The sequence below is a fragment of the Lepisosteus oculatus genome, unplaced genomic scaffold (genome assembly GCF_040954835.1).
Source record: "Lepisosteus oculatus isolate fLepOcu1 unplaced genomic scaffold, fLepOcu1.hap2 HAP2_SCAFFOLD_188, whole genome shotgun sequence".
NCBI lineage: Eukaryota > Metazoa > Chordata > Actinopteri > Semionotiformes > Lepisosteidae > Lepisosteus > Lepisosteus oculatus.
Genome location: NW_027167729.1, coordinates 452 through 15895, shown reverse-complemented (window position 1 = coordinate 15895; position 15444 = coordinate 452). Strand labels below are relative to the sequence as shown.

The 15444-nt window shown below is 42.7% G+C and overlaps 4 non-coding genes across 4 annotated transcripts; all 4 read left to right on the top strand.

The window, feature by feature from the left end:
• Positions 1-725: 725 nt before the first annotated feature.
• Positions 726-799, top strand: trnan-guu (transfer RNA asparagine (anticodon GUU)). Its single transcript has one exon. It is a non-coding gene; the product is annotated as a tRNA-Asn (tRNA).
• A 7999-nt stretch (positions 800-8798) lies between these two features.
• Positions 8799-8880, top strand: trnas-gcu (transfer RNA serine (anticodon GCU)). Its single transcript has one exon. It is a non-coding gene; the product is annotated as a tRNA-Ser (tRNA).
• Positions 8881-12224: 3344 nt separating this feature from the next.
• Positions 12225-12296, top strand: trnag-ucc (transfer RNA glycine (anticodon UCC)). The gene has a single exon. It is a non-coding gene; the product is annotated as a tRNA-Gly (tRNA).
• Positions 12297-13123: 827 nt separating this feature from the next.
• On the top strand, positions 13124-13197 carry trnai-aau (transfer RNA isoleucine (anticodon AAU)). The gene has a single exon. It is a non-coding gene; the product is annotated as a tRNA-Ile (tRNA).
• The last annotated feature ends 2247 nt before the right edge of the window (positions 13198-15444 follow it).

Genomic DNA, 15444 nt, shown 5'->3' with positions numbered 1-15444 from the left:
GTAAAGCAGGGCTTGCTGGGTGAGCTTTTGCTCCGGTAAATTAGGTCACGTGTCATGTTAAATCACTTCTTCTAAACACAACATTTGCTGGTGCTAGCTTTCCCCATGAAAAGAGACATTTCCCTTACAGTACATGACATATCGTTTTTATTCTATCAATAAGTATAGAAATTAAACAAAAGAAAAAATGGTGTCGCCAAAGAATGCACAGCTCTGTCGCCTTGGGGAGGTGTCAAGGGCATTGAGCTCCTTGGACATGAAAAGTGCCCGATAAATGCCATTTCTCATCATTTCTCTTGGCGTCAGTTCTGCTATTAAATGGGACGGAGGCAACGGGCTCAGAGAGCAGGTTAAGTGCACACCGAACGCAGATGTGTCCAAGTGTCTGTAAAAGCGCGGTGCTCCGCTGGCGCTGTTCCCTAGTGGCTTAAAATGCCTGCCTGGTAAGCAGGCGATCCTGGGTCTGAATACCAGCGGTGCCTCTCTCCGTGTCTTGTTGTGCCGAATGTCTCATTTCAGACAAACATGTACAGCTTGGTTCAGTTTAATGCAAGAATTCATTTCCTTTCTGGAATAACTTGTTTTTGAAGAAATCCATACAGCTTGTGAAAGATGAAATCCATTTCTTGGTTGTCAGTGGAAAAAGATTGCCGGCTGCAAGAAGCGCAAGTGATTATTTTCTTTGACCATAAACCTGCAAATGTAGGGAGCACAAGCAGCCGTCAGTCTCTGTGGCGCAATCGGTTAGCGCGTTCGGCTGTTAACCGAAAGGTTGGTGGTTCAAGCCCACCCAGGGACGCATGTCTCCGTTTTTCCAATGTAAACATCATCACCGCTAAAGAAGATGGCGCAGAAGGCTCCACAGTCGAAACGTTGTGCTTCTTTTCTTCTCTTTTCAGCATGGAGTAAACCTTTGCTTGATCCTTTGCAGCCTACGCATGCTGACACAGCTACCTTTCTCTTAACGAGCCTCAATCATTATTCACCAAAACCATCAGCAGAATGTGTCGCCTTTGTGGTGATGTCAGTCCTCTGCTTCACAAATGTCCTTAGTGACGGACCATTTCTTTCTGCCATTTTTCCGGAGCGGTTATTGATTGCTCCATCATTTCCCTCATACTTTCCATCCCTAGATTGAAAAAAAAAAAACAGAAACAGGCTGACAGGACGACAATCAAATTGCAAAAACTCATCAAAGCACTCGATAGAGTATTTGAATCCACAAGTAGCTACAAGCAACTTTGTCCTGGCTTGCGTGAAAGTCGGAAAATGTCAAAAAGAAAAAGATGGTGGCTTTTTCATATCTGTTCTTTTATTTTTAGTTCGTTGGCTCTTCTGTCCATTGTCCTCCTGCCTGGCTCTTGACCTGTGACTCTCTGAACGCACACATTAGACTTTCAGGCGGGGGATTTGTCCTGAGCCTCTGTGAAAGACCCACCCACCCCCATAAATAACTGCTCTAGAAACACATGAATGCAAAACTAAACCACAGCTTAAAGAGGAGCTTGTCATGACCGCCAGGCAGTTAAGACCAACTCTTAAGCAATCTAAACAGCACCAGCAGCGGGTGATTATTAACAAACGCCGCCGCACAAGTTAACCCACCTGCACACACTCCACCGTGCGGTACGCAGTGCTATTTTTACCATCTTTACCTGCTTCCCGCTGGTATTGAGTCTACTCCTTGAGAGCTCTACCTGGCGTTTCTGCCTTTTCGACTTTGGACCTCGCCTCTCACCTCGGACTGTTTGCCACCAGTGTTCTCCCTGGATTACGACTTACCTTACGCCTCTTGACCACGAAACAAAGCAAAGCAGAGCAAAACAAAATGAACAAACGAAAACCCTCACGTCCCGCACTTGCATATAACGCCGTTACGTGCCCAAGCGGTATTGTACGTCATCCTAGCACTGCACCCCGGGGCGTACGGTATATGGGAACGAGCACACGCCACGAATCGTCTCGAATCACTCCCTACAGCTATAAGGCACCTTGAAGCATGCACCCCCAACATTCTTCTTTGCGCATCTGTGAAAGGTAAACTCTTGAGCAAACTCTGAACCAGCTCTAAGGAAACTAATCCGATTAGACGTTACTTTGACTAATCTTTTAAGGGACCCTTGTTAATTGGAGAAATCAATGATTTCGAATGAATTCTGTATGCGATAAAAGACAGCTATACACAGAAAACATGCAGGACACTTCTCATGATGTTTCCCGAGCCGAAACACAGTGCGTTTTTCCAAGCCATCTGACAAAGCCCGCCCACTGAAAACTGCAGCAAATCGTGTAAAGACGTTCAACTTTGTAATTACTGCACGCACAGGAAGCAGAATAAATTCCTCTTTTCAAACTGTCAAAGGTTTGCTTTGCGAACACTGCAGGACATCGCACAATCTCTTTTGAACGGGGACAAACGATTTCTTATGGGGCACAGTAAGTACAGACGTTTAAAAAGCTCCACTCATGCCGACGATGCAGCATGAAGAAGCGCAACCTAACGTTTGCATTCCTAGCAAATTCCTTTTATTTTTTGATAAATAAAGACAGTCTTGTTTAACAAACAACACACACAACATTTTACATTGTGAATTCAATTCAAATCAATGTATTTCTATATAGCGCCTTTCACAACAAGGTTGTCCCAAGGCACTTAACAATGCAAGTTGTTAAGAGCCTTGTGTTTAATATGCCGCCTAGGTTACGTGCTGTCTCTTTGAGGCAAATGTTTAAATCCTCTGAGTTAAGTGCTGAAGTTATAGTAGTCCTATCAGTATTGTTGCCTCCGATCAACAGATCCTCATTTTTCTCAGAGTTGAGTAACAAAAAGTTTTCACACATCCAAGTATTTCCTTCCTTAATGCATTTAACTAAACTGATAATAGAAGAGTTGTCGTTTGGTGTAAACAAAATGTTTATTTGAGTGTCATCAGCATATGAATGAAAGTTCATATTATTTTTTCATATTATCCTACCTAGCAGCAGCATGTTGAGAGAGAGAGCAATATTGGTCCCAGCACTGATCTTCTGGTACCCCAAATTGAACTGGTGACATTGATGAAGCAGTACAATTATTAGATATTTGAACATAATGAAAACGATGAGTAAAATGTGAAGTAAACCACTGAAGGACGGTTCCAGATAAGCCAACCTCAAACTCAAGCCTGTGTAACAAAACAGAGAGGTCAACCATGTCAAAGGCAGCTCTAAGATCTAGAAGCACAAGCACTGTTGCATTCCCCGCATCAGTAGCTAAGAGAATATCATTTACGACTCTTGTTAATGCAGTTTCAGAAACCAGACTGAAATTTCTCAAGTATATTATTTGAATCCAGATACGATTGACGTTGGGCAACAACTATTCTCCCAAGACTTTTAGATTGAAATGGGACCTTTGAGACAGGCCTGTAGTTGTTAAGAACTTGTGGATCCAAATTTGACTTCTTAAGGAGTGGTCTAACAACCGCTACCTTAAATTGATCAGGTACAACGCCTGACGCAAGCGATGCATTCATCATACTAATTATAGGTCCTGCCAGTCCTTCGAGGGAATCTTTGACTAGCTGAGTGGGGATGGGATCTAGCGAACAGGTGGTTGACTTTGTCTTACGTCTGTGTTCATGAGTCCACCATAAGAAGAAATCTGAACAGGAGTGGTGATCATGCGAGGTCACCATGGAGGAAACCACTGCTCTCCCCCCCAAAAAAACCACCACTGCCCCTCTCAAGTTTGCTAAAGACCACATGGATGTTCCACAGCAACTCCTGGAACAATGTTCTGTGGACAGACGTGACAAAAGTTGAACTTGTTGGTAAATGTGCACAGCGTTATGTTTGGAGATAACAAAACACTGCATACCAACTCCAAAACCTCATCCCACCTGGGAAGGATGGCGGAGGCTGTACGGCTTGCAATCATCGAGGGACCGATGAATTCCAAGATGTATCAGGAAAATCTACAGCAGAATGTCAGGGTGTCTGCCTGTGATCTAAAACTCGAAAGACGCTGGGTCATGCAGCATGACAAAAACAAAGGAGTACATCAACAACAGAGTGGCTGAAACAAAAGAAATTCCGTATTTTGGGATGGCCAAGTAAGAGTCCTGACCCCAATCCCATTGAAGTGCTGTGGCGTGATCTGAAGCAGGCCGTTCAGTGCAAGACATCCCAAAAATATACATGAACTGAAACAGTTTTTCATAGAGGAATAGGCCAAAATACCTCCTAACCGCTGCTCAGGTCTGACCAGCCGCTACAGAAAGTGGGGGTTGAGGTTTTTGTCATAAAGGAGGTTCCACTAGCTCCTTAATATAAGGGTTCACGTACTTTTTCCATCAATGACCTTGATTTTTTAAACCATTTGGTCAATAAAGAAACAGCAATGTCAAATGTTGGGCGTGTGTTGTTTGTTAAATCACACTCTCTTTATTAATTATTATGACTTAGATAAAGATAAGATCACATGTTAGGAGCCATTCATGCAGAAATCCACATCATTCCGAAGGGCTGTTTACAAAAGTTTTTCTCCCAACTGTATGTGAGAGAAAAGCAGAGACGCTCACTGAGTAAGGTGGGGTTGCAGCTTTGCAAATCACAAGGACATTTGTACGCTCAAAATGGGACAGAAGCACCCCAGATGGGACTCAAACCCACAAACCCTGGCTTAGGAAGCCAGTGCCTTATCCATTAAGCCACAGGGGCACACTGGGTGGGTCGATCATGCTGATGAAGAGCCAGTTTTTTTTTCCTTTGCTTTTACAAAGGGATCCCCAAAATTAGGAAAGTTAGGCAGCAGAAGGTTTACTGTGACCTGAGAAGGACCGGCATCCAATCACGGTGGTACACACAGACACGCTCTCACTCATCTGAGCTACACGGCTACCAAGATGATCTCAGGTGCGCCGAGCTGGTACGGAACATATTGAACTGAACAACGGCGAATTGTCTCTCAGACAGGCTTTTCACCTCTGAGCTCCCTGACTGACAGTAATCAGCTAGCTAGTGAAACAGTCAGCTGCTTCTAAGCCTTAAACAGCTGCATCTCGGCGCTTCCACAGACAGATGATTTGAAAGCCAAACATCGCCCATTGGGAACACCTTACTATCACTAGTTTAAGAGACTCTTAAGGTCTTGCAGAGGTGCCTGTCTAATAGCATGCGCTTTGCAAGCTATAGGTGTTTAGGCTGAGGCAGAATGCCTGTTAACAAAATGTTTTTCTAAAGGGGCCTCGCACTCTTTTCCAAGCAATGGTCACCATCCCCACCGAGTGTCACAATGTAGTCATGTCCTAGGACATCACCTGTTAGTCTCCATTTGTCTGCCACCAACACTTTAGGTTACAGGGTCACAACCGCACCCCAGAGACCAGAGGAGCCGTTGGCGTTCTGGCGGCGCAGATTGGGCTGAAGGTGGGGCGCTTGAATCTCGCTGTTGGAGGCCGTCTGAAACTGACCCAAGCCTTTCCCTTGAATTAAATGTAAATAAGAAATGAACCCCAGATGCACATGGAATCAATCACGTGTTTCCTTTGAGCCGTTTCAGAGACTGCTCCAGAGTTTACCTTGCACAGATGCGCAAAGATTAATGATGGGGGTGCACGCTTCCAGGCGTCTTACAACTGTAGGGACTGTTTAGAGACAATTCGTAGATTGTGCTCATTTCCCTCTATTCCCCGTGTTGCAGTGGTAGGATGACGTAAATTCCTGCTTCGACACGTAACGGCATTATAATCAAGTGCAGGAGCTGAGGGCTTTGGTTTTGTTTCGTTTTCCATGGCGTTCGTAAGCGCGCAAATCAAAGGCAATTCCTGCGTCTAACACGAATGTAAATGCTTTTGAAAGTGCAGTGTGGTGCAGCTTGTAAAATCCTTTTCCACATTTGTGGTTTGTTGCTGTTTTTTCTGTCTGCCAAAGTTGCATTTTGACATCCGGACTGGGGGACTTTATCATTTGAACGTGAAGCCAGCCTTAAACCCTCTGAGGCGTGTCTGTCTGCCGGCACGAATCTTGTGAAAGGTTTTTTTTTTTTAACGGAGAGCGACTTTAAAAAGGTTTCCGCAGCCACCTCGCACTCCGTGTTAGATTATAGGAGGAATGCGGCGGCAGCGAGCTCGCTTTTGTCATGGCCGAGTGGTTAAGGCGATGGATTCGAAATGCGTTAGGGACTCCCCGCGCAGGTTCAGAACTTGCCGACTCCTGCGTCTGCCGCACGTCGCCTTGTGCCTGCGCGGCAAAGGCAAAGTGCCGCTTCTCCTTTCCCGGTACTATAAAAACGTTAAATCGCTTGGACCCGCTGCCATGGAAAGCAGTTCTTCAGATTACCATACATTCTGCGTTCGCACCTCTGGTGCTCTACTTATGCCTTTGAAAACCTAATGAATAAAGCTGAAAGAACCGACACGATATGTAGGTGCTCGTAAAGCACGCATTAAAGAACTGTTAACAGCAAGGGTTTCAGTGGGTTAACTGAGAAGGCGTGATCGCTAATTGTTGACTTTTTATTTGGTGTTAGAAACACTCTTACTGTGCATGACGTGCAACAAATGTAGCCACAGAAATTGCATCACGCTTTCATGTATGCTATTGCAGACACCAACGTTGCCTAGATAGAAAACCGAAATAGCCGTGGGTTTGCTTGCTGGTCTGAAGGATCTCTCTTCGAATCTCTATCATTTGTCAATGGAAGTAAAAGACGCTGCAATCTCATACGTTCAGAATCAAACCCGCAGCTGTTGTTCGACTTTATTTCTTGACTAATTACAACTGAGTGTCGCATGAGCAGTTACATAAACTTGTCTGGTATATTTGAACACAAATGCCGTTCTTCAATTAAAACTAACAGTACATTGTCAGGGACATTCAGTTCTATACAAACAAGAGACAGACAAGAGAATATTTCTACCTTTCATGTGGACTACGTGTTGACTTACTGATCGGAATAATTGAAAAGTTCGGGTTCATAGCCGATGCAGTGCGTGCTAATTAGAACAACAGCAACGATTAGCTCTCAGCACCGTACTGAGCCCAGGTGTTTTTCTAAAGCTGTCAAGTGCAGTTCATTTACATGAAGGAAATCTCTTACTGGGTACGATTACAATACAGTAAGTAGCACAGGCTACTTAGGGAGTAGCCTGATGCGTTTAAAAACGACCCGAGCCAGGCGGAAGTCGAACCTACAATCTCCTGATCCGTAGTCAAACGTGTTATCCATTGCACCACTGACCCTGGTGCAACACTGCAGGACTGCAAGCCGGTGAGCTCAGCACTGCAACTAGTAAAATACCCCGGTCCATTCTTTTCCAGAAGTGAGAAACACCTGTTTTCTACATTTTGTCTGTTTTAAAACCATATCTCTTTAAACCAAACCAAGAGTTTGTCTTTTGCTCTGATATTCTGATTCATTTCGATTTCAAAGAAAAAAAAAACTACCTTCCAAAGCATCATAAAATTGTCCCTTCTTCCAGACTCTACTTCTCTCTTGTAGTAGTACAGCAGACCTTTCCAGGTGAGCAGATCACAGAGTCCGAAATGAGCTTCCTCCATCAAGCAAAGTACCTGAACATGACTCTGTCATCATAAAAGCGCCCCTGTAATAAAGAAATTCAATCTGAAATCAAGAGGGCAGTTGCCTACTGAAATACAAGAAGTCATCAATTTTAACCTAGCAACACATTAAAGGCTGCATCTATACAAGTACGATTCTAGAAATGCTCACCAGATTACGTTTTAAGAAGGAACTGCGCTTCAGGTTCTGCCGAGATCTTAACTCGGATGGCAGGATTCAGAGTCCGGAGTGCGGACTGATTGCGCACGGAGGGTCCATATACTGTGGATCCCTCAGTGATCTTCCGCGTGTTCAAACAGCCAGCGTGTGACTCCCCTGTCCCCGTGACCTCATTGCTCTGCTCTCTCCTCTGTGCAGCCGAGCCCGATTCACGGTAAAGTGAAAAAAAATATGCCCTCAACGTGAGATTTACTCTGGAGCGAGGATAGATGTTACCTTTTTATCATTGAACAGGATGTATGTGATGTGGCGACTAGGTTCAATTTTGTATCCTCTTTAAAAGATTAAGGACTGGGGTGAGCGTGATTTACCACCCTTTCAGCTAAGATCCCGACGTGCGCACCGTTTAAGCTGCATAGACTCGGTCGTTTAACTCTTCTCCATTAGCAGGGTTAAGGTTAAAGAAAAAAAACATTGCTGACTTCTTTTTTTTTGCCAGCTGCTAGCGCTGATTAGCAAGGTTTGTATTTCATGTTTTGCAAGTTGCATCCATTTTAAGAAAAACAAGTCGTGTTAAAGACAGGAAATGAATACTTGCATTTAATTAAGTCTAGCCGTAGGCGGTTATCCACTGGGATTCAGACCCAGGGCCTCCTGTTTACTAGACAGGCGCTTTAACCAACTAAGCCACAGCGCCCCGGGAGTGCTGTCCTTTTGCAGCCACTTGGACACACCACTCAGACACATCTGCATTCGGTGTGTGCTCCGCCTGCTCGCTGAGCAAGTTGCCACCTTTACATACAATAGCAACATCGACACCAAGAGAAAGGATGACAAATGGCTTTTATCTGGAACTTTTCATGTCCAAGGAGCTCAATGTGCTTTCTGTGTACAACAGGGCCACTGAACTCCACGCTGGCCACTGAACCACAGCAGTGGCTTGCTGGCTTGACATCTCCCAAGGAAAATATTGAAATCGCATGTGGAACAGGAAAATGACCCTCGAGTACGAGGGAAAAAAAAGAAAAAGATCATCTGGAGCGCGCCAACCCAGTTGGGACAGCCCAGTTTTGTCGACGAGGTGGCCGAGTGGTTAAGGTGATGGATTGCTAATCTATTGTGCTTTGCACGCATGGGTTCAAATCCCATCCTCGTCTGTTTCCATTCTGTTTTTGATCCCTATTGCTCAATGCACAGTGAAAGCATTGCATACATGTGTCTGACAATGAGAAATGGGCCCCTGAGACAGTCATTTGCCTGTTTCACAAATGATCGTATTTTACTAGAGATTCTGTTTGGGATTCAGATGTGCATTCGGACAGCAATCCCTTTCAAGAAATGATACGTTCTGGATGAGGTCAAAGGTGCATCATTTGGACACTTTGTGGGCTTGAAATACAAAGAAAATCATGTTCTATGGTACAAGATAAATACAAAACTTAAGCTTTTATTATAATTAGATTTGTTTATAAAGCATAAGCAATCATTCATTACATTAATATATGTAAAAATAACATTTTAGCATCATACGTTTAGTATATTTAGTCCCTAATGCTGAAAGAAATGATCATAGAACATGACTTCTAACCTTACCTGCGGTGTTTTTGATCCCTATTGCTCAATGCACAGTGAAAGCATTGCATACATGTGTCTGACAATGAGAAATGGGCCCCTGAGACAGTCATTTGCCTGTTTCACAAATGATCGTATTTTACTAGAGATTCTGTTTGGGATTCAGATGTGCATTCGGACAGCAATCCCTTTCAAGAAATGATACGTTCTGGATGAGGTCAAAGGTGCTGGAACACTGTATTTAGGATGTGTTTGCAGTTATTCTGTGTTTCTAGCTTCAACCCAGTGATATATATATATATGCTCACTGATTTTTTGGTACATGCCCAGGGCAATAATCATTATGAGGATTTATTTCCATATGTGCTAGAGGTAGTGTTGTGAAATTCTTCAACACACTGGATCGCAGGTTAAAACCTGCACTCTTACTCCTTAAATACCAACAAATGCAGATATGTAGCAATCATATTGTAGCTGACACTCATTTGCCTATTTCACAAATGAGCATATTTTACTAGAGATTCTGTTTGGGATACGGATGTGCATTCTGACAACAATCTCTTTCAAAAAATGATTTTACCTTATCGCAGCTTTGCCCCTCTTGCCTCTTTGGAAAATATCTCCATCTTGTGGTCGTTGTTGGTAATGTCTAGACAATATCTCCATCTTGTGGTCGTTGTTGGTAATGTCTAGACAATATCTCCATCATGTGGTCGTTGTTGGTAATGTCTTCTTATGCCCTTTTTTTATTTCAATTCTTTATTAGTTGATTCTAGAATCTCTACAATAGAGCTGAAAATATCAGTTTTGTAGCAGACAATATGACATTAGTTATAGTCCAATTAAGACTTTATTACCCTGTTTGTAACATAACAAATTAAACTTGATTAAAACTAAGTTTGGAACACCAGGGAACATAACAAATGATTTTAGGAAAACCATGAGGTTCTCTGTGTCCGATGCCTGCAAGGGGAGAAAGCTAGAATTCTTTGCTTTTTCAAAATTTGAAAATAAACATCATATAACAACAGCTTTCATTCCTAGGAGTGAAAAATAACCATTTTTGAAGACATTTTAGTTTCTAAAACACTACAATAAAGTTAAAAACATCAGTTTTATATTACTTTTAGTATTTTTAGTGAAATTAGTCATTTATTGCACTATTTTTAATATAATCTCTAATTAAAAGTGAATAGAATTAAGTTTGGAGCAACAAGGAACACAAAAAAAAAGATTTTAAGGAAAAAAATGATGTCTTCTGTGCCAGGTGCCTGCAAGGGGAGAAAGCTAGAATCCTACCCAGGCTCCTGGAGCTCTGTCCTGGCTAAAGGAGGGTGAATCCATCCCCTTCAAAGCTCCATGAAAAAATGATCATTTAAAATTTGAAACAAAAAACATCATATAACAACAGTTTTCATTCATAGGAGTGAAAAACAACCATTTTTGAAGACATATTAGTTTCTAAAACACTACAATAAAGTTGAAAACATCCGTTTTATATTACATTAATTTTTGTGAAATTAGTCATTTATTGCACTATTTTTAATAAAATCTCTAATTAAAAGTGATTAAAATTAAGTTTGGAGCAACAAGGAACACAAAAAAAAAGATTTTAAGGAAAAAAATGATGTCTTCTGTGCCAGGTGCCTGCAAGGGGAGAAAGCTAGAATCCTACCCAGGCTCCTGGAGCTCTGTCCTGGCTAAAGGAGGGTGAATCCATCCCATTCAAAGCTCCATGAAAAAATGATATTTTTAAATTTGAAAAAAAAAAAAAACATTATAGAACAACATCTCTTGGTCCACAGAGTGCAAAAATCCAACTTTGAAGAAAATCCATTGACTGATCCCCGAATCCTGAAGTTTCTTCGCATGATATTGGGCTTGCAACCACTTTCTGGAAAATGATGAAAAATGCCAAAAATGAAAAAAAAGTTATCAATTCTAGAGCCTAAGAGGAAAATAAGACAAATGTATATCTCCAAATAGTTTTATGTGCTTCAGAAGAGCCCAGGAAAGTTTTTTGCATACATGAAACCACGCCCGTTTGCACGTAAGCAGACATGGTTGCACACACGACTGCATGAAAGCACGCGTGCATGCAAAATCATCCTGTTAAGCATTTGAAAAGCCGCACCACGGCGCACTTGAAATAGCTCTTACATTAGTGGTCGACACAGGAATCGCCTTTTTATTTATGCTCTTACCAACGCGATGGAAAGCAAAACAAAGCAAAGCAGAGCAAAACAAAACGAACAAACGCAAAACCCTCACGTCCCGCACTTGCATATAACGCCGTTACGTGCCCAAGCGGTATTGTACGTCATCCTAGCACTGCACCCCGGGGCGTACGGTATATGGGAATGAGCACACGCCACGAATCGTCTGAAATCACTCCCTACAGCTGTAAGGCGCCTTGAAGCGTGCACCCCCAACATTCTTCTTTGCGCATCTGTGAAAGGTAAACTCTTGAGCAAACTCTGAACCAGCTCTAAGGAAACTAATCCGATTAGACGTTACTTTGACTCATCCTTTAACAGTTTTCAGTCTCTGTCTTTAAACACCTTGCTCAGTCACATTCAAGCCACAAGTACTCTTCTCGGATGTTGCACAAACAAATCCTAATGTCTTGAAAGCATTGCAGCATGTTTGTGTCCCACTTCCCGTGGCTGCAGGACGACTGACACGATCGGACAAACACAATCTGTGGCGTTTAGCGTGACATAGTCTTGCAGGCATCGTGCTGTCTTACTGCAATACTATACCACTTGAGGAAACAGTTCATCTGGCCATGAAACTCATTTGAACGTCTAGCTACAGCAACTAACAATAACATGATTTATTCAGGATGTGTGGAACCAGCACGTCCCGGAGACAGCTTCTGAAATCGTGAGCATTCTCTGGTGGTGTCCTGGAGGGCTCCCCCGGGCATGTGTTGGTGGTATAGTGGTGAGCATAGCTACCTTCCAAGCAGTTGACCCGGGTTCGATTCCCGGCCAACGCAGTGGCAAGTGTTTTCAAATGCTGTCACAAGCCTTGGATTGTGACTAGCAAAGCAAAGCCTTTTGAAAGAGCTAAAGCACTGCAAAACGGAATTGAAGGAGAATCTTACAGGGGATTCTGAGCGGTGTCTAAATAAATAAATTCACAGCGTCCACGGATGGCATTTTGCAGCTGGAAGTAGATGTCGACGCTTTTTGCACACAGCACCAAAAAAGCGTCTTTTTTGAAGGTACAGGCATTGAGCATTGGTGGTTCATTGTTAGAACTCTCGCCTGCCACGCAGGAGGCTTGGTTTCGATTCCTGGCCAATGCAGTGGCTTTTGCAGCGAACGGCTCCATCACTTGCATCCCAACTTTTGCAACTCGCAACTGAAAGCCCACTGAAGCTAAGCAGGTGTGAGCCAGGTCAGTACCTGGATGAGGGTGAGCTACAGGGAAAAACAAAGCTTCCAGCTGGAAGTGGTGTTAATGGGGCCAGTGGGGAGGCGCTCACCCTGAGGTCTGTGCGGGTCCCAATCTCCCAATATAGTGACGGAGAAGCTGTGTTGTAAAAGGGCGCTGTCTTTTGGATGAGATGTAAAACCGAGGTCATAGTGCTCTGTGGTCATTAAAAATGACCACCAAAACCTTTGACAAAAGCTCTTGGTAATTGATGGTCTTCAATAATGTTTCTCCTTTAGGTACATTTAAAATCAGCTGAATAATGCTGTGAAACCATGAAACTGCATGAGAAAGCCCGTACACTGAATTACACGGCTTTCTATTCAAAGGACAAAAGAAATTCCCTGAGTTCGATTTTTTGCAGCACAGAGAGGGGCACTGTCACGAGGCCGGTTAGCTCAGTTGGTTAGAGCGTGGTGCTAATAACGCCAAGGTCGCGGGTTTGAGCCCCGTACGGGCCATGTCCTTTTCTCCTCTCTTACCAAAGCTGTTAGGTTCCTTTCCGTGGTGAGATGGGTTGTCCTGCAACGCTGCCACACAGTGCCGACAGACAAGAGTGTTGCGGGAGAAGAGAAAAGTGTTTGAAGATTTAAGAGTGTCTTAGGTGGAGCCAAAATCAAGTGTCACAAATGCAAGTGGGAAGATTTCCAATGTTTAATATGGTCAAAATAAGCGGAACTTACCAGCTGGTCCGGCACAGTCTGCCATGCTTTTGTCATATACTGTAAAGTGGTGTCGAACTGGGTGTCGAACTGGAGTCTCACCATTTGCATATGTGAGGCTCCAGTTATACATCGATTGTCACATTAAATGACAAAAATGAAGAGAGTTAAAGCAGCTGGAGAGGTTTTCTTACAACTTTTGAGCTGACACAGTTTTGGAAAATGTTTCCTTCACGCTGCACTGTACAACATAGGCAGCCAAGAGTCTCCAAAACAAAACAGAATGGACAGATAGGAGAAAATTCCCACTCGTCCTGAAGTTCCCAAAATCCAGCACTGAGCGTAAACAAAGTGTCTAAGTAGCGTGGGAATGTTAAACCTAACCCTAGCTGGAGTTTGAGCAATCCAGCACTGAGAGTAAAAAGATGAGTAAAAGTAACGTCTAATCAGATTAGTTTCCTTAGAGCTGGTTCAGAGTTTGCTCAAGAGTTTACCTTTCACAGATGCGCAAAGAAGAATGTTGGGGGTGCACGCTTCAAGGCGCCTTACAGCTGTAGGGAGTGATTCGAGACGATTCGTGGCGTGTGCTCGTTCCCATATACCTTACGCCCCGGGGTGCAGTGCTAGGATGACGTACAATACCGCTTGGGCACGTAACGGCGTTATATGCAAGTGCAGGACGTGAGGGTTTTCGTTTGTTCGTTTTGTTTTGCTCTGCTTTGCTTTGTTTTGCTTTCCATCGCGTTGGTAAGAGCGTAAATAAAAAGGCGATTCCTGCGTCTACCACTAATGTAAGAGCTATTTCAAGTGCGGCGTGGTGCGGCTTTTCAAATGCTCAACAGGATGACTTCGCATGCACGTGTGCTTTCATGCAGTAGTGTGTGCAACCATGTCTGCTTATGTGCAAACGGGCGTGGTTTCATGTATGCAAAAAACTTTCCTGGGCTCTTCTGAAGCACATAAAATTATTTGGAGATATACATTTGTCTTGTTTTCCTCTTAGGCTCTAGAATTGATAACTTTTTTTTAGGATTCTAGCTTTCTCCCCTTGCAGGCATCGGGCACAGAGGACCTCATGGTTTTCCTAAAAATCTTTTTTTTTGTGTTCCTTGTTGTTCCAAACTTAATTTTAATCACTTTTAATTAGATATTTTATTAAAAATAGTGCAAAAAATGACTAATTTCACTAAAAATAATGTAATATAAAACTGATGTTTTTAACTTTATTGTAGTGTTTTAGAAACTACTATGTCTTCAAAAATGGTTATTTTTCACTCCTAGGAATGAAAGCTGTTGTTATATGATGTTTATTTTCAAATTTTGAAAAAATCTAAGGATTCTAGCTTTCTCCCCTTGCAGGCATTGGACACAGAGAACTTCATGGTTTTCCTAAAAATCATTTGTTATGTTCCCTGGTGTTCCAAACTTAGTTTTAATCAATTTTAATTTGTTATTATGTTAAAAACAGGGTAATAAGTTTCTAATTGGACTATAAATAATGTCATATTGTCTGCTATAAAACTGATGTTTTCATCTCCATTGTAGAGATTCTAGAATCAACTAATAGAGAATTAAAATAAAAAAGGGCATAAGAAGACATTACCAACAACGACCACAAGATGGAGATGTTGTCTAGACATTACCAATAACGACCACAAGATGGAGATATTGTCCAAAGAGGCAAGAAGGGCAAAGCCGCGATAAGGAGATTGCTGTCAGAATGCACATCCGGATCCCAAACAGAATCTCTAGTAAAATATGATCATTTGTGAAACAGGCAAATGAGTGTCAGCTACAATATGATTGCTACATATCTGCATTTGTTGGTTTTTAAGGAGTAAGAGTGCAGGCGGTTTAAACCTGCGATCCAGTGTGTTGAAGTATTTCACACTACCCCTAGCACATCAGGAAATAAATCCTCATAATGATTATTGCCCTGGGCATGTACCAAAAAATCAGTGAGCATATACATATATCGCTGTGTTGAAGCTAGAGACACAGAATAAGTGCAAACACATCCTAAATACAGTGTTCCTGCACCTTGAC